Genomic DNA, 21,880 nt, shown 5'->3' with positions numbered 1-21,880 from the left:
AGTTTACATTGATCTTAATTTTCAGCTGAATTCAGTTGTTTAGCAAAGCACAAAGATATATTATGAGTAGTGCTTTCAAATACAATGTCATTTACTGGCGCTTATTTGTTGGCTGAGTTGCTTGCCCAATTTCTGTGCTTCCATATATATATATATATATATATATATCTATATATAATATATATATATATATATATATAACCACTTTTTGATTTGGTTATTTAGAAGATCATTATAAGATATCCACCTTCTGAAGTTTGACAGTATTTACATTGTGATGGAAAGTTTAAGGCCAATTACTCCGCACAGACAAATGCCATCAGTGTTATCCCTGTTGGCAACAATGTTTTGTTTTTAATTGTTTGTTGGTGTTTGTCTGAGCTGTGTGGATTGGCCCTTTTAGAAGCATTTTGGTCAAGTTTTCTAAAAGTTGGCTTCAGAGATGGCATACAATGTAAAGACTCCTAAAATAAGCCTGTTGACCTTACCATGATGGACACTGGGTGTTGAAGGCATCCTACTGTGTTTCCCAATTTAACACAGACTCCAGTATATTGTCGGAATCAGCAACTACAAAGACTATATGTGGGGAAATATGTTGAAAGGGGTTTAATCCAACTATATTATTTTTTTTAAGTTTAGCACTTTTAATACCAGGTCATGGATCACAATTGGCCTTGGCAGATTTGCAATAAAATGCTAGCTTAATTTCTATTTGCAGTAGTTTGCTGATACATTTCAAGTCGTTGTCATTTTTAATGTTGCATTTTTGCAATCTTTGCAAGTTAGTTACTTCATAGGCTTTGAAAATTCATGACAAAGTGCAAAGTGTCGGACTTCATCGGAAGCAAAACTTTAATAGGCTTCCAAGCAAATATGACTAATTTTTACAGCTGCTGCTTTTTTAATCTTGATTTATTTAAGCGCCACTAAGTTGGCCTCCTATAATCATGTCCATCATGTCCAAGTCCAAAAATTGGGACCAGATCCTTTCCATGGTACTGCTTGTCTGCTCTCCAGCTTTCATAAAGGCACACGGATGATCAAGTAAAAGCTAATTTTTGACATACAAAAATTAAATAAGCCCCTAGATTTCGGTTCTGTTCTGTATTAACAGAACTCAACTGCAGTAATGCAGTTAACTTTTCTGTTAAACTGGTAATTATTGATCTGATGCACATAGAAGGAAGGAAATGACTATGCTTCCTGCCTTGGTTTCAGACTCTGCGATTTGCATTGAGATTTGTCTTTGTGCTGTATTTTATCTCACCAGAATGAAATACAACAGAAAGACATACATGCACAATACATTTGATCATTTAAGCTTTAATGATCAATTATTGCATTATGGAACATATTTGAAAAAAGAAAGGGATATACCACCTTCAGTGCTCACTACAGAAAAAGAGGAAATACTGTGGCATCAAAGTGATCATCTACATATAGAAACTGTTCTCATTCTCTCTTTAGAGCTCTTAAACTCCAGATCCTGTGGTCCCCCAGAGTGGTACCAAAATAACAAGGCCAAGATGGTGGTGTCAAGGTGAGTATACATTAGTATTTCTAAGAAACCTGAAACTGTTGACTGAACAAAAATGCATGTATAAATAAATGTATTTTCCCATGAACAATCCTTTTCTCTCGTTCTCATGATAGAATTTAATCAAGCGACGCTTTTGCAGGGTTGATGATAAACGGAAAAAAAAGCAGAACACACAACTCTTAATACTGCAGGACTAAGTGTTGCTGGAAGTAGAGGATCATTTTTATAATATAGGAAAAAAGACTGATCTGACTTAAATCATCTGATGGGTTATATGATATGCCGTTTACCAATCTTTCACACTTTCTATCAAGTTTGGTTCAAGAGAATCTCTCTATCCATTCCAGTCAGTGCGGCAAAAAAGCCTGGATCTTAGTACAGACCAGACTACCGGCAATCAGGCCAGTTCACAGCTCGATTCTAGGGGAGAAGTACTGTTTTCAGGTAGACCTTGCTGTTGCATATAAAAGTACAAACTATGTTTCAATTTTCAGATTTTTATGTCAATCCATAATCCAAACCAATCTTCTTATTTTCTTGCCATTTCCTTCTCTGACTCATAAAAGGTTCATAACTCAGAGAATAACCACTGCTTTGGGTGCAGTTCAGCTGCAGAAAGAGACCGCTGGATTGAAGACTTGCGTCGTGCTGCTCATCCCAAATAAGGTACTGAATATCCTCAACTTAAGTTCCACCAAAATATTAACTAACTGTGTACTTTTTTACAAGTAATTATGATGTTTTATATATATCTAAACTTCAGGACAACTGTGAAACGCACTGAGTTACTCACTGAGCCTTTGGGTTAATGAAGCAAAAGCCCTTCCCCCAAAGAAGCGATATTATTGTGAGGTCCACACTTGATGGTACATTGTTTGCTCCGTACCAGTAGCCGGGCCGTGGGGAACGTCCGCCCAACGGATCCAGCACAGCCAGCAGGTGATTGGAAGTGGAGGATCTGGAGCAGCGCTGGGCACAGGCCATGGTGGTGGTTCTTCAGGAGGTGTGCAAGCTATTTGTCTGGGGCGAATTTTTTGAACTTGAAACAATTTGCCCCCCTGTCAGCCAGATCACCTCTGCACCTCTTTAGAGACGAAGACCCTTAAAAAAGAAAGCGCCATTTCAAAGGATGACGCTACTCTGCATACTCTTGGACGTGTGGGCTACTCTTCAATCTGGCAGAGAATAAAAGGCTCGGGCCTAGCAGGAGAAGTGGTATCCCATCTTTCCCTACAAGCCCCCAGGGAAAGGTTCAGCAAAGGGACACATATGTTGTGTTAGCTGTGTGCGATTTTTGGTGTGTGTGTGATCGACGTTAAGGTACACATTCACGATGTCCTGTGACAACTTTCGCCTATTGAGAGGTACAAGGAATTTGCAGAGTATATCACAGTGAATTATGTGGTACATGTGCATACAGCCTGGAACCCCTTCTCAATGTACGGGAGAAAGAAGAACTTGCAGGTGCACTTGTTCATAGTTCTCCAGAGGCATTTGGGAAAGCTAAGGTGAGTGGCAACAGCAGTAACTGTAGGAAAAGTAATAAGCTCTTCGGATTTCTGCAATGATGAATGGTTTTGATTGTGTGCAGGAGTTCTTAAATTGATCTTGGTAGTGCATAAGTTCAGCGCTTGGGAGAAAATGAGGCTTGATTTTCAGAGAGAATACATGGCTCACAAAGGCTATTGATGAATATATGAAATTGGTGGGGCCAGAACGTATCTCATTGACACACTTGAGTAAGGAATACTGCATCCCTTGGTATAAAACTGCATGTGTCATCTTATTTTACCTCTAACCTACTGTTTAACCCTCTTTATCCACAGGTGGACTTTCATAGCCACGAGTGTATAGTGGAGGCGAGAGCTGTGAGGTAGACCCGCAGAAATGTTCTGGCCTCTGACCTACCAATCAACCAGAGACATCTGAAGGAGACATGTGCAGATGTTGTTAAAAGATAAAGGAATAACTGACATGCATGAGTAAAGTTAACCTAAATGAACACACTCCTCCCAAAAAATATATTGAAAACAAAGAGCAAGTATTTTCTGCTAGAAAACGCATCTAAGATGACCGAATCGTTGTGATATACTATCCATAATAGTAACTAGATATACTCCACGTCCACTAAACTCCTAATGGGGTGTCATTAGTTTTTCACTGGAAAATTATTTTTTAAATGCTTAATTCTTTCCCTTCTATGAACGCTCATTCCCTGCGGCGCTGGACTGAGATTTTTTTCCAGCTGGGTATCAGATTGTGAGGACAGAGGTCAAACAGACATCGGACACCGTCTCATATCAGCATACTCTGTTTCTACGATTCTTCTTTTTTGGCCCAGCGATTCCTCAGTCCATCCACCCTTTGGCCTCACCCACATCCTATCCAGAGCCAAACACCCTTCGTACTCCTCACTCTGACAGCCAAGGTCATTCAAAACCTTGCAAACTTCACCTTGTTAAGTCCTGTCTATGGTCCTTCAATTTCTAAAGTACCATTTCATCCTTAATCGTTAACGTACATCAGGTCTACAAAAAAGTTTTGTGTATTGATTATAAATCCCAATGGAATTAGGGTTTTGTAAGGTTTGCTCTTGGCAACAACCATTTTATCTCAATAGCCACCAGGTTTTGGCGAAAAAAAGAAGAGTACATGTTTTTTATGAATGAGTTTCTAGAACACACTGGGAGCCTATGAGGGATTCTTACAGAAAGTATCTGACCAGACAGTGAAATTGCCATGGCTCGATTTTGATGGCTCTATGTAGACATTGCCCCTTCGTCTAGCAGTCCTTCACCAGTCTGCTGGTCGATATTATCTCTGTAATGAAACAGGTAACATAAAACTTCAGGGCTAATATGAGCACTATGAGATTCTCATTAATTCAAACAATGTACTCATGGGCGAAATTACATCCTTTTTTGTAGGACCACAATAGACAACCTACATCCCTTGCCTTCAATCCTGAACACAGATCACATGAGTATCTTGGACAGGAAGCTCACCGGATTCCTGTTGAGCAGGTAAGATTATATTACAATGTAAACAAAATTCCTAAGGGGGGCTCCTTGAAGAGAAAGCTGCATCTAGCTTTAAAATCAATGTTTGTTCAAAGTACTTACATTCCTCTAACCTGTTGTCTTCTAACAGCATTCATGGAACACCAAGCCTACATATTTTTAGCTCCAAAGGAAGTCTCCCCAAGATACAGTCCATTACAAAACTCCATGCAGCAGCTTCCCATAGACTCAAACACTTCAACAAAGGCAAAGAACGTCAGAGGAAGCAGGTGCAGCGGTGCTTTGTAGTGTCCCCCAATAGACCATCAGCATCAACGGCAACCATTAAAAGAGGCAGACAAGCAAAGAAGAGCTACCAACGCTAGTGCGAGGACTACAATCAAGATCAGGATCCCTGTTTGGAAAAATTTCATCACCTAGTAACGTGAGTAACTAAGGACTGTTTAAAATTTACTAGACATTTTTCACAATGATGCGCTTTCAAATACTTATTGGCCTGGTTTGTCATAGGCCATACACTCCAAAAAAGCCCAGCAGCAAAAAAAAGTACTCATGGATCAACAAAACAACAGCAACGAGCCCTATCAAAAAATAGGGCAAGAGCATGAGGGGACGACAAGCACATTAGACAGGGTGGGTCTATTTTGCAATACTCTAAATGCATCTGGTTTCAGGACCATCGAGTGTCCTCATAAAGCACAGTAATATCATTTGAAAAATCACCACTATGAGAAAGTCAGTGGTGTAATCAGGCTGGTATAGAGTAAAAATATTTTGACCACTACTTTGATGCTTTGTCAGAATTAACTTGTGTAATAAAAGGATGGAACTGGTGTAATAAGTGCCACAGTATGTTGACAGAGTTTGGGTTGTCTCATAGCATGCGCAAGAGTTGGGGGAGAGCTGCGTGTTGCGTGGAGCAGGTAACCCGAGCGTGAGCTGGAGATGGCCAAAAGGGTTAGAAGACTTCATAGTCCCTGACCCAAGAACAGAATAACACAGCTACAGGTAGAGGTTCAGGAAACTTCGGAATCTGTTAGCCATCCTGCGAAGAACAGATGGCTAGCGCAAATTTTTAGGTAAAAAAAAAAAAAAAAAGAGGTCAAATGTGTTTATTTGTAAAAAAAAAAAAAAAAAAGACTACTGGGAACATTTCTCTTTTCTGCTTCCGTGTTTGTGCAGACTCGGCGTCATAGAAGAAGAGAGAGAGGAAGATGAAAGAAAGCTTAATGTCGCTGTAGCTGCAGTAGAACCGCATGAATGTTTTGGTAAGCTGTATGGTTTTCACTTCTATTTTTTTTAGACGTACATCATTAATTCAGGGCTTGTACATACAATATGCCTAAGTTAACCTTTTTTATTGTCGTGGTCTGCTAAACAGGAGGAGCAGTTTGCTGGATTGTTGAAAAGATGGGAACCAAACTATATGCAGTTAATGATGATGGAATGAGAAAAGCTTACATCAATTACCGATGCAAAACAGGAAGTACACTGGTTGTGGTGTGTTTACATCGTGCCTCTTTGCATGGATATTAGCTTTTGTCAGATTTCTTTTATTCATTGATAACACTGTGGCTTTATAGATACCTACCTGTCACAAGTACAACCAAATCCATTATCACAAATGTCAATAAATTACTGCAGTAAAAAATATAATTACCAAAATTAAAGAAGGAAGGGATCTGCATAAGACTTTTAAAAGCTTTACCTGTAGGTGATTTAGTTTGTAGCCTTTCAAAAAAGAATATTGTGCATTAATTGTAACAAAACCAACGCCAATAACATCACAATGTATTTCTTTTTTACTGTAATAATTTTTGTAAAGGTGACCTTGAGCTCAGGCAAACTCAATACACCGGCACTAACCTAAAAATAAAGTAAGTAGAGGTCAAGGACAATACTCTTTCCAAGGTAATATTTGTATTCATGTTGGTTCTTACAGTATGTTGTGAACTGTGACGGTGTGTAACTATTCACGAATCTATTCTTACTAATAATTTACATGTTGAGTATCTACAAAAATCCTGTTTTCAAAAAGGTTTTTCATTTTATTTTTCAGAATAAAGAGTGAGTTTTTCAAAAAGTCTCCCCACCATTGGGAAGTTATCAACTTATAAGAGCCAAAGCACCACAGTTTCACTCATCCAAGTGTGCAAGCATGATGCTTTATCGGACTACATATACAAAGCATGATGCCTTATGGACTGGAACAAAAGACAGCAACAAAGTCAAATGGATGTATGTGTTAAGTGGAAAACACACAGCCACTCCTGGAAACAGCAAGCACTATACACATTTTACAAAATGTTGGTTTAAATGGTGTTTTATTATTCTGCGAATAAATCACATTGAAGGATACAGTTTCCCAGTTGTAATCCAGTTCTCATTCAAAAACCATATTTATATATATTTTTGAAAGAGAAGAAAAAAAATTAAATTCAAGATTATGATATCATTGCATCATTCTCAGTAATTGCTGCTAAGAAATGCCACCCAAACAGGTAAATCTTTACAAAAGGGCAAAGACATTACATTACTGTAGCAGTATTGGACACAAAAAGTGTCTCAACCAGAGCTCAATATATTGTTTAAAAAATACATAAAAACATCACTTTATATTTACATCTATGACAAATTCTTAACTAAAAAAATACAAGAAAATCTTGCTTACCAAATACTGTGGAGGAGATCTCACCTGCAGCGAGCTTACCTGTATCTTCATAGACACATTTTTTCTCTTTGTGTGACATTTTTTCTTCGAGTTTTTAACATAAGGGATGTTAAATAAATCTCCAGTTTAAAAGTGCAGTTAAATGACGATAGCTATTATGTATGCAAAACCGCGCACAATCTAGTTCTAACTACCATAGACTGTATAAAAAAAACACATCAGCCACAGCCCCTGTGATTCGCCCTCGTGTGGCGTTTTCTAAATCAGCTATCGATTGATTTTGACTGGTTGTTGCAGCTCGACTGTGCTGTTTTGATTAAAGTGCCTGCATTCTCTCCTGTAAGAGAAACCTCGCAACTTAAAGGTAATTTTGAGCATTATTTGCTTTCAACATATCGTTTTTCAATGTAGTTAGCGACATGTAGCCGACCAGACCAGATGTTATTATGCCTTTGCAGACTACCAAACCTGTTTTAATCGACTTGCAGTGCGTGATAAATGTAATTAGCTCGTGCTAGCTGCATGTGTGCGCGTCCATTGTGGGTGATACATGGTTGAACGAAATGGGAATTGTTCTTGGTTTAATCATCACAGCACAAAACATTAACAAGTCTCAGTAGAAATACTCGTTAAAATAAACGATTTAGTGCAGAAATTCAGCCATGTAATGTTACAGAGAGATAGAAATGTTTAAACGAGAGCAGGAAACGAAAGGCTTGTCCAGTGTTACAGTAAAGTGTAAACATGACCTTTTACATCGCCATACTGTAGTTCCCGAAAAAAAACATTTTTGCTTTATAAATCTAGATAAATACATATTTTTCTCAAACAACATAAGGACGCTTTTAAGTTTTATTCATTTTATTTTAATTTAGTATTGTTTCTTACAGTGATGGCTATACGCTCACTAATAATGGTTACTAATGTAATACTATTATTGTACTGATATCTTTAGTTACTATTGTATTTTATGGTAACAATGGTTAACAAGTTTTTGTGACCATGTTTTTTCAGACATCACTACACTTTAAACATTGTACATACATATTACATATCATATATAAAAAACCCGACAAGATGTTATCAAATACCTGATAAGTTGATGCATTATGATAGAATAAATTTGTCTGAATTATATCAGCTGTTTTTCTAAGTGCCAGGAGGAGGATTCCAGCACATGGAGAAGACAGCACCAGACAGACCACAGCAAAACCCCAGATCCATAGCACTGCCACCGTTTCTAAAGAGTGTTCCCTCGGAGACAGAACTTGGATAAAAGACATGGATGACTCTGATTGTAAGTACACCAACACACAGGCAGATGATAAAACTCCACTTCTGTGTGATTGTTTTGTTGTGTTTGAAACACCCTGAAAATCTTGTGTGGCATGGGATCACGTATCATGCCCATTTAGTGTATGATGCCCCCCCCCCCCCGAGTTTTTTTTTTCTGTAAATCATTTGCCAAATCGGCAAGTGTGTTGTGTAAAAAAAAAAAATCTGTTTGAAAGTTGTGTATTCCAGCCTCCACTCTAATAAACAGTTTAGTTTAAAAAAAAAGTTTTAACCATAAAAAATAAAATGAGGAACCATGAGGACCTGACCTTTATTATTGGGTGAATATGCCTTTGAAAAATCACTGACAATTTTTTTTAATCAGCGTGATGATTCCTTATATGTTACAGTCAAAAAAACACAAGCATGCCCTTTTAGCGGGAAAAAAAAAAAGCGTCATCACATATGCCTTTCTCTCTCACATTCTTACAGTACTCGTCCCATAGTTGTGAGTTTTGTGGGACCAGTTTTGAATCCAGGCTCGAGGTCTCTCAGTCATGCCCCGGTTATCATGTCCTCAGGCAGCTGGGAGTGGCTGTGTCGACAGTTAGTGGAGCCTCCTATAGACCTCCTGTGCCAGCTAATGAAAAGAGGAAAGAGGTGGACCTCTACCAAAGCCGAGAAAAAAAAAACAGGTCAGCCCTGTTAAAAAATACAAAACAAAGTCCCCCAACCTCAAAAAAGAACGCTGGGCCCAAACTGACGATTAAAAATATCCACCCTTGTAAAGAAAAAATATGCCCTTTTCCTCGTCTTCCTGCTATTGCTGTGTTAAAGGATCAGCAGCTCCATCTGGTCGCAGTCTTCTTCGCCTTTTGCTGTAGGGAAACCTCTCATAAAGCATCTTCAAAAGAAGATTGTATTGTCCACTCCCTGTCTTCAGCCAATCGTGTCTCATCATAAAGACGGTGTTGGAATAATCAGGCTCACAGTGAATGCCCTGTCCTCTCTACCTCCCTCTCACTGGCTCAACCAAGCCCCTCTGGGCCCCTCAGGAAACAGACGCCCCATCTCAACTTTAGGTAAGTAACAGTATTTAAAATGTTTTTGGTAATGTGATTGGACGAGCAAACTTTTAGCTGTACTCTATAAAGCAAGCTCGTCTAAATGCTGAAAACATCCTTGCTTGTAACATTCCAATCAACTATGAAATGTGTGTTGTGCTGTTGTTACCGGAAAAACGAGGCCTGAATTCCTCATTGAGGGATTGATGTCCATGGTTATGTGAGTTTTGTGGACGAGTGTTACGAGACCCGAAAGGTCGCTCCAGCCACGCACGGGTCTCACCTGCGGCATTTTGGTGTGAATTTGGACTCCACAATGTGCTCCCAATAGGACATGCTCCATTAAAATATACAGAGTGAGGACTTTAAGGAAAAGGCCAGGTGCCAGGGCAGGTGGAAGGGTCGGACTTTGAGGTTTACGCGTCACCCTCCGCCACCTCCTTTCCATTAGCAAAATCCCCCTCTTGCTCCTCTGTCGTTTAAAAGGATGACATCCATTCGTAGAACTCATCCTCAATCAAAAAGAAGACGGACTTCTCAGGACATTCAGGAAACTGCCCTTCAGGACAAAGTAGAATTTAAATCCCCGCTTCAGCCAAAAAAGAGAAGATTCACTGGCTTTTCAGGGAACATGCCACTCAGTGGCCAAGTAGAATTGAAAACAACCTACCTCAAAGAAGAAGGAAGAAGATTTCTCACGATGTTTCAGGCGTCTCACCCTCAGTGGTACTGCAGAATTCGTATCCCCTCCCCCCAAACAAAAAGAAGAAGATTTCTACAGATGTTTTCAGAGGAATTGCCTTTCAGCGAGAAAACCTGAATTGAAATCACCTCCCTCAGTGAAGAAGATTTCTCTAGATGTTTCAGCAGCTTGCCCCTTGGCAAAAAAGCAGAATTTAAATCACTCTTTATTATTTTTTTTGGAACACTAGTTTTAATTCTTCATAACACTAAATTAAAATCTTTAAAGACTAGAACTAGAAAAGACTAGAAATTTTCAAATTTACAAAAATCTCTTTTTGAATGTGATTAAAAAGTTATTGAAATGTGTTGGTCAAAAAATTAAGGAACCTGATTTTGAAATTGTTATACAAAATATTTTTTTTAATTTTTATTTTGGTCAATAACAATATACATGTACTCTGACAACCCAGAGTTTGAGGCCAGAAAGGAAATGAATACTTTGAGTAAGAAATTCCTCATATGTTAATTTCAGCTTTGCCATCAGAAATAAATGACTGCAGAGGGGGCTAACATATTTTTACAACAGAACACAGTTATTTTAAATTGTATTAATATTTTTACAATATTATTGTTTTTTAACGGATTTGTGGATTAAATAAATCCATTAGAAATGTATTAGAAAAAAATTATAGACCCCAAACTTTTTGAACAGTAGTGTATCTAATATACAGTTAACTTAAAACTTCTTAACAGGGGGAATTAAGGCATGATTTTACATCCAAAATCTAACAAACTTTGTTTTTTGGTCAGTCTTTAATTATCAAATGTACCATAAGATACAGTTCTGTCACAAAAAAAACTGTCCTGACATACTTTCTTCTTTCTTACACCAAAGGTGAGTCATCTAAAGATGTCAACTGTGAATTCTGTCACGAGAAGTTTAAGAAGAGTGGGTCAGAGCCTGGCCAGTCATGCCCGCTATCACCCTCAGCGTCCGGCTGGGAGTCACTGAGTGGTCCTGCCCGTGGGGGTCCCATGGCCACGCTGCGAGAGGTTATGGCCAACGTGGTAGTCTCTGCAGGATCTCTCAGTCCCTGGGGACGCCCTCACTGGACCCACCTGTATCCCCTCTGTACCCCACCTGCTTGTACCCCCTCTCCTCCATCCCCTAAAACCCATCACAAGCCTTCTAACCTGCTCTAGTTACTCACCCAAAGTGCCAAAGGCCAAGAAGGCTCCAGGACTGTTGTCCCCAAAACAAAGGACGCGCCTGTGGAAGTTGATATCTCTATCATAGAGTCTCCTAAGCACAAAGCACTCCCACCCCAGCCCTTTAAACACCTCACAGTCTGTTCCAACACAGTTAAATCACTGTGATCGGTGGCCGTAAAATAACTCACTTCTGTTATGCGTTTTTGTCGGCACCAAATTCCTGCAATTAATTCAGTCGACACAGTAAAAAATGCAGTTTATACATTTCAGTTTCCCTGGATTTTTTTTTAGCTTTAGGAGTGCTATTATTTAATTAATTAATGTAAGATATTTTAAATATTTGACTTTACACTAATACATTTTTTTTACATATGCCTATGAATTCATAATTTCTACATCTGTTTGTTTGTTTACTTTAGTCTCACTTTCGTGCATCTATTTAACTATTTATAGACATGGATGCTCAGTGTGTGAGATGCAACATTTTAAGCCGAAATAGATTGCAAGAAAGCAGTATTTTTCCATTGTGTGGCAAAACTTAAAAGCTGGTATTTACAATACATAAATTTGGTCATGAGACATAAAATTTTTATATCCACTCCAAAAACAAAACAAAAAAAAAAAAACAAATTCAATACAAATATCCAAACATCCTTTGAATCAAAATACGTTTACTTGAGATACAAAATGAAAGAGATTAGTCTTGTTGTAGGTTTTCTGAGAAACTAATAAAATTAAGTGAATTTTGTTTATTTGAAACAAAGAACAAATATTCAAGTCAGTGGGTTGGAAAACCCATTTGTTCTCTTGATAGCTCTAGATCCTGTTGCAGATGATACCTTGTTGTTCCCTTTGTTTATAAGTCTGCCAATAGATACCTTGCATGCCAGAGAACTGTGTATCCTATGGCTTTTTCTTTTTCTTTTCTTACACGGTAATGGATGGTCTGTTATAAGTTCAGCTTCTAAACTTTAAAATCACTTCTCTAACATAGCACATTTCATATTTTGCGACCATTTTGCCATCGTGGTTCCATTCAATTCAATCTTGGTCTGAAAGTGATCCAAAACATCTTAAATGTAACTTCTGCATAAAACCTGTCATAAACCCTGTAACCTCTCAACAGCAAGTAGAATGCTTTTATTTTGTTCAACTTTATGATGATTTTCTGTCCTGCTTTCCACAGCCCCTAACCATGAGAAACAGAGCCCAAAACCGTTTGTATGCTGGATTACTGCGGCAGATGGTTTGATACTCGTACAGCTCTTCCTGTCACGCACGTGGTCACTTACGACAGCTGGGAGCAAGGTGGTCCCCTGAAAGTTCCACCCATTGAGAGCCCTGTATGAGCTCATTAGGCGGGAGGGCCACTGAACGGGCATCCCAATCAAATCCAACCAGGGCGGCAGCGCAGTGGAAAAAAACAGCATCCTCAACGTCAGACGTTAACTCCTGACCCTCAGGAAAACAGAGAAACCTGCCTCAGACAGCATGTTCTACAGTACACGGTAATTTGCAATGATTATTTGTCTCTCAGTAACATTATAACCTCCTAAAATGGCAGAAAAACAAGGTTAGGGGTTGCTTTTTGCTGTGAAATCTAATGAATTTTATGAATTAAACATTAAATAATCGTAGTGAACCCGTGCTGGACTAAGAAAATTAAGTCATTATAACGAGAAAACAAAAAGAAAAAAAATTATAATGCATGGCCGGTTGACTTTAACACATATAAATTTGGTCATGACATAAAATTTTATATCCACTCCAAAAAACAAAACAAAAAAATTCAAATTCAATACAAATATCCAAACATCAGCAAAATCAAAAAATCGTTTGCCGAGATACAAAATGAAGAGATTAAAGTCTTGTTTTAGGTTTTCTGAGAAACTAAATAAAATTAAGTGAATTTATGATTGAAACAGAACAAATATCTGCAATCAAATTGGGGTTGGGAAAGCCATTTTCTCTTTGATATCAGCTACCTTTTGAGTAGATGATACCTGTTTTTTTCCCCTTTGTTATAAGTCTTGCCAATAGATACCTTGCATGCCAGAGAACTTGTATCTAAGTATTTTTCTTTTCTTTTCTAAGCGTAATGCCAGGTCTGTTAGAAGTTCAGTTTTAAACTTTAATACTTCTAATACTAGAACATTTATATTTGCAGACCATTTTTTACATAGTGTTCATTCAATTAATTCTTGGTCACAAAAGATCTAAAACATCTTAAATGTACCTTCATAAAACCTGCATAAACCCTGTAACTCTCAGCAGCAAGTATAATGTGCTTTATTTTTGTTCACTTATGATGATTTCTGTCACCCAGCTTTCCACAGCCCCTAAGCCTGAGAAGCAGGAGCCCAAAGCCGCTAGGATGCTGTGATTACTGCGGCGAGATGTTTGATACTCATGCAAAAGCTCTATCCTGTCACGCACGCGGGTCGCTACGACAGCTAAGGCAAGGTGGTCCCTGAAAGTCCCACCCATAGAGGCCCTGTATGAGCTCATGAGGCGGGAGGGCACTGAACGGGCATCCCAAATCAAATCAGAACCAGGGGCGGCAGCGCAGTGGAAAAAAACAGCATCCTCACCTCAGACGTTAACTCTGACCCCAGGGGAAACAGAGAAACCTGCCTCAGACAGCATGTCTACAGGTACACTGTAATTGCATGATTATTTGTCTCTCAGTAACATTATAACCTCCTAAAATGCAGAAAAACAAGGGTTAGGGTTGTCTTTTTGCTGTGAAATCTAATGAATTTTATGAATTAAACATTAAAATAAGCGTAGTGAACACTTGCTGGACTGAAACAACATTATCCATATATTTTTCAGAAAAATCAAATATGATGCATCAGGCTTTTGAGGAACGTTCATATGTGCGTCTCTCATTATTATTTTACATATAGTCAAATTAAGTCACAAAGGGCAAACTGACCAAAGCTGACTCCATCCAGGTGTTATTCTGAAGGTTGGTGCAATGTCTGTTTCATATCTTGTGTTCTCCACTGTTTACCCTTTCTGCCACAGATGCCACCTGTGAACTCTGCGGTTTTGAATTTGAGAATCGAAAGGCACTGGCCAGCCATGCAAGAGCCCACCTGAGGCAGCAGGGAGTAGATTGGAAGGTCATCGGCTCTCCTATTGAGACCCTTGCGGCCTGGATGAAGAGGGAGCCGGGGAAGGTAGCAGAGCTCCATAAAAGCTACATGAGGGGGGACTTGCCTTTTGTTAAGAAGGTGAGTCCAGGTGAAATTGTTGACTTGATATCATTCTAGTTCCAGTTTGTTTTACTTATCTTTTAAGGAAAGTGCTTTGAATTGTTATAAGCATAAACCACAGTCAAGTTTGTTAGATTTACACTTAAGACATGAAAAAAGGGTAAGATATATTATCTTAAAACTAATTTTAATATCTTAAGCAATTTAATTTCTCAGGTAAATGTCAACTCTAACCCTCATAAATGCATTTAAAATTTGTATGCTGTTTTCACATTCCAGGTCTGTTTGGACCTGAAGAATGGTTATTTTATAAAACATCATAACTTAATAATTTTTAACTAAAATCATATTGTATATGATCAGCAGCTGAAAAATGAAGAATGTATATGTGTGTAAAGTCAGTGTTTTCAGTGATAATATCATGTTATTTTTAAACAAACATTTATTTTATTTGCATAAACTTTCACTTTCAGATGAAAATAATATCAAGTTTTCATGCTGCAATGGTTTGTCAGTAGGCATACATTTTCATATTTATCAATGAAATTTAGTCCCAAACGTTTGTGAGTATAAACTAGTATTAATAATTTTACTAAAAGTATTTTTGATAACTTGACATACTCCATACATCCCTGGGTCCAAAGTGAACTTAACCTTAAATTTGAAAAAATCAACTGAAAAAGGAAGAATGGATGGGTGGAAAGTCAGAGTGGGTTCAGTGATAATACAATGTTATTTTTAAACAACCTTTTTTATTTGCATAAACTTTAACTTTCGATGCAAAAATATCAGTTTCATGCTGCAGTGGTTTGTCATTACATAGTTCTCACCACTATTTAGTCCCAACCGTTTGTGTGAGTATAACTAGTATAAGAATTTTACTAAACGTATTTTTTGATAACTTGACATCCTCCATACAATCCCTTGGGTCCAAATGAACTAACCTTAAATTTGGAAAAATAATACAAAATACATAACTCTATCATACTCATATATATCTAGATACTATATCCTTCTATCTCTCATCTATATAGATCTAATATACACATACTCTATATACTATATACTCATCTATATATATCTCTCTCTCTCTCTAGCTCTCCTCTCGCTCTCTCTCTCCCCCTCATCATCTCTCTCTTCTCTCTCTCTCTCTCTCTCTTCTCTCACTCTCCCTATCTATCTCGTCTCCCCCCTCTACCCCCCCCTCATCTCCCTCCTCCTCGCTCTCTTCTCTCTCGCTCTCCTCTCTCTCTCCCTGTCTCTTGTCCTTCCTCGTTGGTGCCTCCCGCACGCCCCTCCCCTCCCTCCTCTTCTCCCCCCTCCGGCTTCCCGTCGGGGCGGGGGTCGCACAAAACGTCAGCACAGCCGGACACGGCGGGGCACGGGCAGAGCCCAGTGCCTCTCCAAGCAACTATAGAAGGCCAAGCAGGGATGAGCCACTCTCTTGAAACCACAAAAACCGGGCTTCATCATAGAACTTATCGTCAACAGCCGTGATCCAGATCCCCACACAGCCGCAGCAGTGACTAAACTTTCGTTCACCACCTCGAGGTAAGGAAATTCTTATAAGGTTTTCTTTTTAAACAAAGGCTGCAGAATTTTGTCATTACTTTTTTGGTTTTCCACCAATAGAAACATTAAGAGGCATGGTGAGAATCACTGCCCATTTTTAAGGCTGTGACGGCGTCCTCCAGCATTATTACTCACTCTGGAGTGTTCAGGGAAACCGATCCTTAAAGCCTTCCTCGGGCTGGAAACATCCCCTTGGTGCCTAGACCACCAGGAGACCAGCCTGTAAAGCTTGTAGGAAGTTGTAACTCTCCCCTTAAGTGCAGGTGAGTTCAGACCACTAATCAGTTTGTGTTCAGTGAACCTGGTGGTTTTCTTCCACCTTGTCATCTACACCCCAGATGGTTCTAGGTCAGGGGTCTACAAATGTTTTGGTCAAAAAGTATTGTTTCTTTATGGGTACAGTGCCTATGTTGTATATCATCAGCATTGTACATGCTTGATTTTTTGGACGCAGTGCTTATGTGGAGGGGGGTTAAAGATACCTACAACTGTAGATAAGAAAAAAGTCGGAATGGTGAGTTTGTCAGTTTTGAGGAAAAAAGTCAGAATTCAAAAGTCGGAATGGTGAGTCAGTCATTATTAAAAAAAAAAGAATCAAAATTCTATATCGTGCAATTCTGAGAAAAAAAAAAAATTTAGAATTGTGAGATGTAAACTTGCAAATGCAAGGAAAAAATCAGAATTGTGAGAAACTGCAATTACCTTTTTTTTATTTTTTATTCAGTGGCTTATTCAGTAGCCGAAATGTATTTTTTAATAGATGTTAATATATGTGCCATAAGACAAAAAGTTGAATTTAATGAAAGTATAATCAACATGTCAAAAGTATACATAATTTAATTCTTTATACTGTGTGTCTTAACATGGATGATTTTTTAATTTTAATTTTGATAATTTTTCATGGGTCCCTTATTTGTCCTGAGCAGTTTAACTGCCCACTTTTCTTCAGAACAATCCTTTAGATCCTGCACATTCTTTTGCTTTTCCAGCATCTTACAACAGTGGCGGTATGATTTTCAACAGTGACGGTATGATTTTTGAGATCTTTTTTACACAGAGAGGACAATTGAGGGACTGATACACAACTAGTCCAAAATGTTCCCAAAAAAAGACACATTTTAACTACAATGATTTTATCTTGTAGGAAACATTTATCAAGTATCTTATTTTGCTTCTGAAGGGCAGTTCTAAATGAAAAAAGACCTTCAAAGGGGTCATGAACTGCCTTTGTTTTTTATTTTGTGCCTGTTCCATTAAAAAACATTTAGAAGTAATAGGCTACTTTCTGTTCTGTTTTTACCACCTCATCAGAATGCTCCGTTTGAATAGGCATGGTGGATTGTACACTCAGAAGTAAACACCCACTGCTGTGATTGGCTAATAGTTGTGTATGTTTCCTTCCTAATTGGACGCTGCTGTTCGAGATTAAAAACCAATAGATGTTAAGCACATATCAAGCGATCTGTAGTAACAGACAAAGCAATGGTGACCATGTAATAAACACACTTGATTACTGTCTGATCCGATATAGTCGACTGCACAGCATCTTTTTTTAGTTTTAGTCTTTATGAAAATCCTGTGTCAATTGTGCCTTGTTTGTAAGCGAATCCACAGTAAAATGTAGTTAACAAAGTCTGGCACTTCATTAAAAATAAAGTTCATCAAATTAAGTTTATCGTTTGGTTTCTGTGTCTGTAGACTCTGCGAATGGCTGAGGCGAGGGCTAAACAGGCAGCGATGTAGAAGCAGGTGTTGATGATCTTCTGCGGAGGCGACGTTTAGCCAAACTATTACATCATAAATTTGGCACATTCCAAACCCTAATAGTTGTGTCAAAATGCATTTATTGTAATGAAATGTCCATAAATAATAAAAATATGCGCTAAAAGACTAGAACAGTAAGTGATCATCTGTGCATGATGATAGGTTTTGTGAGGAGGTCTTCCGAGGGTCAGCTCTCCGGTACAGGAGGATTGGGTCATGCATCTACAGCAGCACATCCTCAAGCTGAAGGCAGATTCAGCCTCAAGCCCTCACACTCGCAGCCTCCTCTCAGTCACAGTGAAGCACCGGGCTGCTTATTAACCCCTCAGACTGTCTAGATGCTCTTTCTGCTGTGGTCTTTCTTTTCAAAATGATGCAATTACACTACACTGACCGTTTTAGCTTTATTACCTGGACCTTGACTGTCAACTGTGATGTGGATTTTGTCCTAAATTCCATTTTTTTACTTTTAGATGAATTTTGGTAAGACACTACTGAAAGAGTTAGACCACAGCATTTCTTACCTGTCAAGTGTTTGTCCAGTGCTTTGATTGGGATGATTTGAATGTATTTTACTTTTGTATTGTATTTTCACTGTTTATAATGTGCTCTTTTCTTAACAAGATTTCAAACCAGTTGTTTTATATTGTTTTTAAAGTTTGAAATAGTACTTAAAGTGTTTAGGTTTTAAAATAAAGGTTTTATGTTTATGAACAGACTTGTGTGTAGACCAGCGTTTGGCCATTAAAATTGAATTCATCATTCATTACTTTTTAAATATAGTATTAGAATTTTGAAAAACCCGTAGCTTCTCCACCTGAGTGAATGACCTGATTATTCAATGCCCAAAAATCCAATAAAAGGGATTTCTACAGATTTTCATTGGTATGTATTTTAATGATGTAGTTTTTTTTTTCCAGTCTTTTTATTTCATTTTAAGCGATACCAGCACTACTTCTCTGCAGTTTGTCAAGTGATTCCAGTATTAAATGAGACTTTAATAGGTCTTGTTTTTATGTTTTCATCACATTTGAGGAGCAGTTCTTTTACCTATATTTTTAACAGCGCAAGATTTAACTAGTCACAGTGTGATTATTACCTGTACTTGTGTACCGACTTGTCTTTGCGGTAAAAAACACTGTGCCAGTGCCTCGGGTATGGAGTAAAGGTTGTGTTATACTCCCAACAGCAGATATTACTACAAAACCTTTCCAGAACGAGGATATGAAAATCGTGTATATTTCCATATACATTATTTCACGTGACATAATGTGAGGTGTTTTTCACTTGCTTCAGGCTTTGAAAGGTTTTAATTCAATTTCAATTGAATCAACTGTCAACAAACAAGCTGTAGAGTCCTTACTCCTTTACAAAGTAATAAATCGAGTATTGAGACAACTTTTTCATACCTGCATTTGATAACTAATCAATAAAGATTGGGAATCTATTTACTGCTTTGTTGGTCATTTATAGTCTAGAAGGCAGAACATTTTCATGTCCCTCATCCTAAAAAGCACTGTTGGAACCTCAACACAATCAATTCAGCATATGATTTGTGTCTCCCTGTATCAGAGACTAAGAAAGTGATATTCCCAGAGTGGCTCTCCCTTTCCACTTTTTTGTGGCGGTTTTTCACTCTTGAGGTCTGCTAATGCTATATTACCTGTGTAAATGAATCCTTCCTGTTTCAAGAGATAAGGGTCTGCTTCCCACAGTGAGAAAAAAAAGTCAGTGTAACGTCAGTGTGCTGAGGAGATGTTAATTACAGGACCTAACAGCTGCCATTTTCTTGCCATGAAACATATGCAGGCTGATTGGGAGATGCTTGCAGCGAAGGAACTGCATGTTTCTTTGAAGGGAGGTTCGGATAAAAATTTGCATCCACATGCCATGTTTTGCTGCATAAGAGTCCCAACTCCTGCTGCAGAAAACATCCCCAAAGGCATGACCCTCCCTCCTCCTTTCACTGACTTCTTTACAACACTCCTCGGGTTTGGTCTTTCCCCAGTTTGATGCCAAACAATTTTTTCCCCTCAGACCCAAATAAATTAAACTTGCTTCTCATCACTAAAGTGAACTATAACATGCTCTTCAGCAAAGGTTGAGCTTAGCCTTTTTGATTCCTTTCTGCTGATGAAGAGGCTTGGTCCGACCATGCAGAGGTGGGCTTTCAGTCCAAATTCTCTTAAAATGCCGGATAGCGGACACTGCCTTAGCCGGATGGTTGCAGCACTGGAAGCAATGGCGAGCAATTCGCAGCTGCAGGTGCTGAACCACTTGTCCCCGATTGAGAGTCTCCGCATTGCTGACTATCTTCCTCATACGCTTTGCTCTTCTCTGGGGAATTACATTGACCGTTCAGTGTCCCCATTGTTAACCTGTAATATTCGAGAAGTCACAGATTTGGAAATGACTAACTTCTCTTGCGATGGCTAAAATTGTCATCCCTTTAGCTTTCATCTGGACAGCCTCCTATTGCAGGGCCTTAGGAGTGGCCCACCACCACGGCCACAAATCGCAGGGTTTGTTCTCTAATTTTAATCTACACTGTATATTTTATGGCCAAAAATGTAAGATAAAATTCTGATAGCTTTTAATGTAAATCCAGATTTCATGTGTACCACAAACTGAGGGTGGGCATTTTTCTATTGATAAAAAGTACAAATTATCAATAAGAATGATAAAAGATTCTTTACAAACAGGTTTTTTACGCAAAATTGTGATCATGTGGATCATTTAGAAGCCTCAGAAATTGTCCATCTTTATATTCCACCGTTTTGAACTGTGCTATTTTTTTGCTGTAGATGCTAATAGACTTACTAATGTAGATATATTAATAGGAATACAGTCATTTGACTAGGGATAGATTTAGCATAGTGTGTAATGCTAAATATTTAGCTATAATGTAGTTATTGTTGTCATTTTTCACCGCTTTCCTGGCGGCGAAAAGTGTCATCTCTTCGAAGTATAGACCATTTTACCCAAAATGTTTAGAGTATCATACCGCCGCCATCACTATATCTATAGTATATGAGGGGATTTTTGCTGTGTCACTGCCACTTTCGTGGTTGCGATTAGTCCCCAGTATACTGTGGATATTTTCCCTTCAAAAAACTGACCAGTTTAATTTTCCTGACATCCTTTTTAATGAAACTTTGGACCTGAAGTTGGAAAATATGATTTCTGGAAAGTTCAGCGGTAACCTTTTTTCAATTTAAACGATTAAAAGAAATCTTAAAAATTATCCAGCACAACTGTATCAGAAATGACCCAAGTGCTTTCTTACCGTTGTGCCCCCATCTTTCTTACCCATTGCAACAATGCAGTGTTTCTCTGCAGAGCCACCTTATGCTATAGAAATCAATGTGCGGGCTATACATCAATGAGGGTGGCTGAACTGGGGGTGTACAGCTTGATAGAAGACGCTGAAGAAGTGAAGCATCAGACCCTTGAGAATAGTGTTAGCCCAGAACAGCTACAGGTAGCCAGCGAACAAGACTCTCAGCATTAAAGACATTCAAGCAACAGCATTTTGGATGCATTCAAAGATAAATATGCAGATGCTTGTGAGAAAAGAACTAGAGTTGAGCTGTGCGTCTCTATACTACAAAGGATATGAATATAGTCATGACAGTGACTTGCTGAGGGGGGGGACCTAGTTCACCCAAAAAATCAAAAATTTGTGATCTTTTATTCACTCTCAAGTTGTTCCATGACCTCTATGAATTTTTTTATACTTCTGAACACAAAAGACACACTATCATTATAAGAATATGGGTAACCAAACTGTTGCGTGGTCCCCCATGACTTCCAGAAATTTCATTGAAGAAAAAATAAAATTGAAGATGGAGTAA

General features: G+C 38.4%; 1 pseudogene; it reads left to right on the top strand.

Annotated features, from left to right (window-relative positions):
* The first annotated feature begins 2,525 nt into the window (after positions 1 to 2,525).
* On the top strand, positions 2,526 to 11,460 carry LOC122144238 (annotated as a pseudogene).
* The last annotated feature ends 10,420 nt before the right edge of the window (positions 11,461 to 21,880 follow it).

Source organism: Cyprinus carpio, unplaced genomic scaffold (genome assembly GCF_018340385.1).
Source record: "Cyprinus carpio isolate SPL01 unplaced genomic scaffold, ASM1834038v1 S000006625, whole genome shotgun sequence".
Classification (NCBI taxonomy): domain Eukaryota; kingdom Metazoa; phylum Chordata; class Actinopteri; order Cypriniformes; family Cyprinidae; genus Cyprinus; species Cyprinus carpio.
The sequence above is the reverse complement of the archived record's forward strand: the minus strand, read 5'-3'. Positions and strand labels throughout refer to the sequence as shown.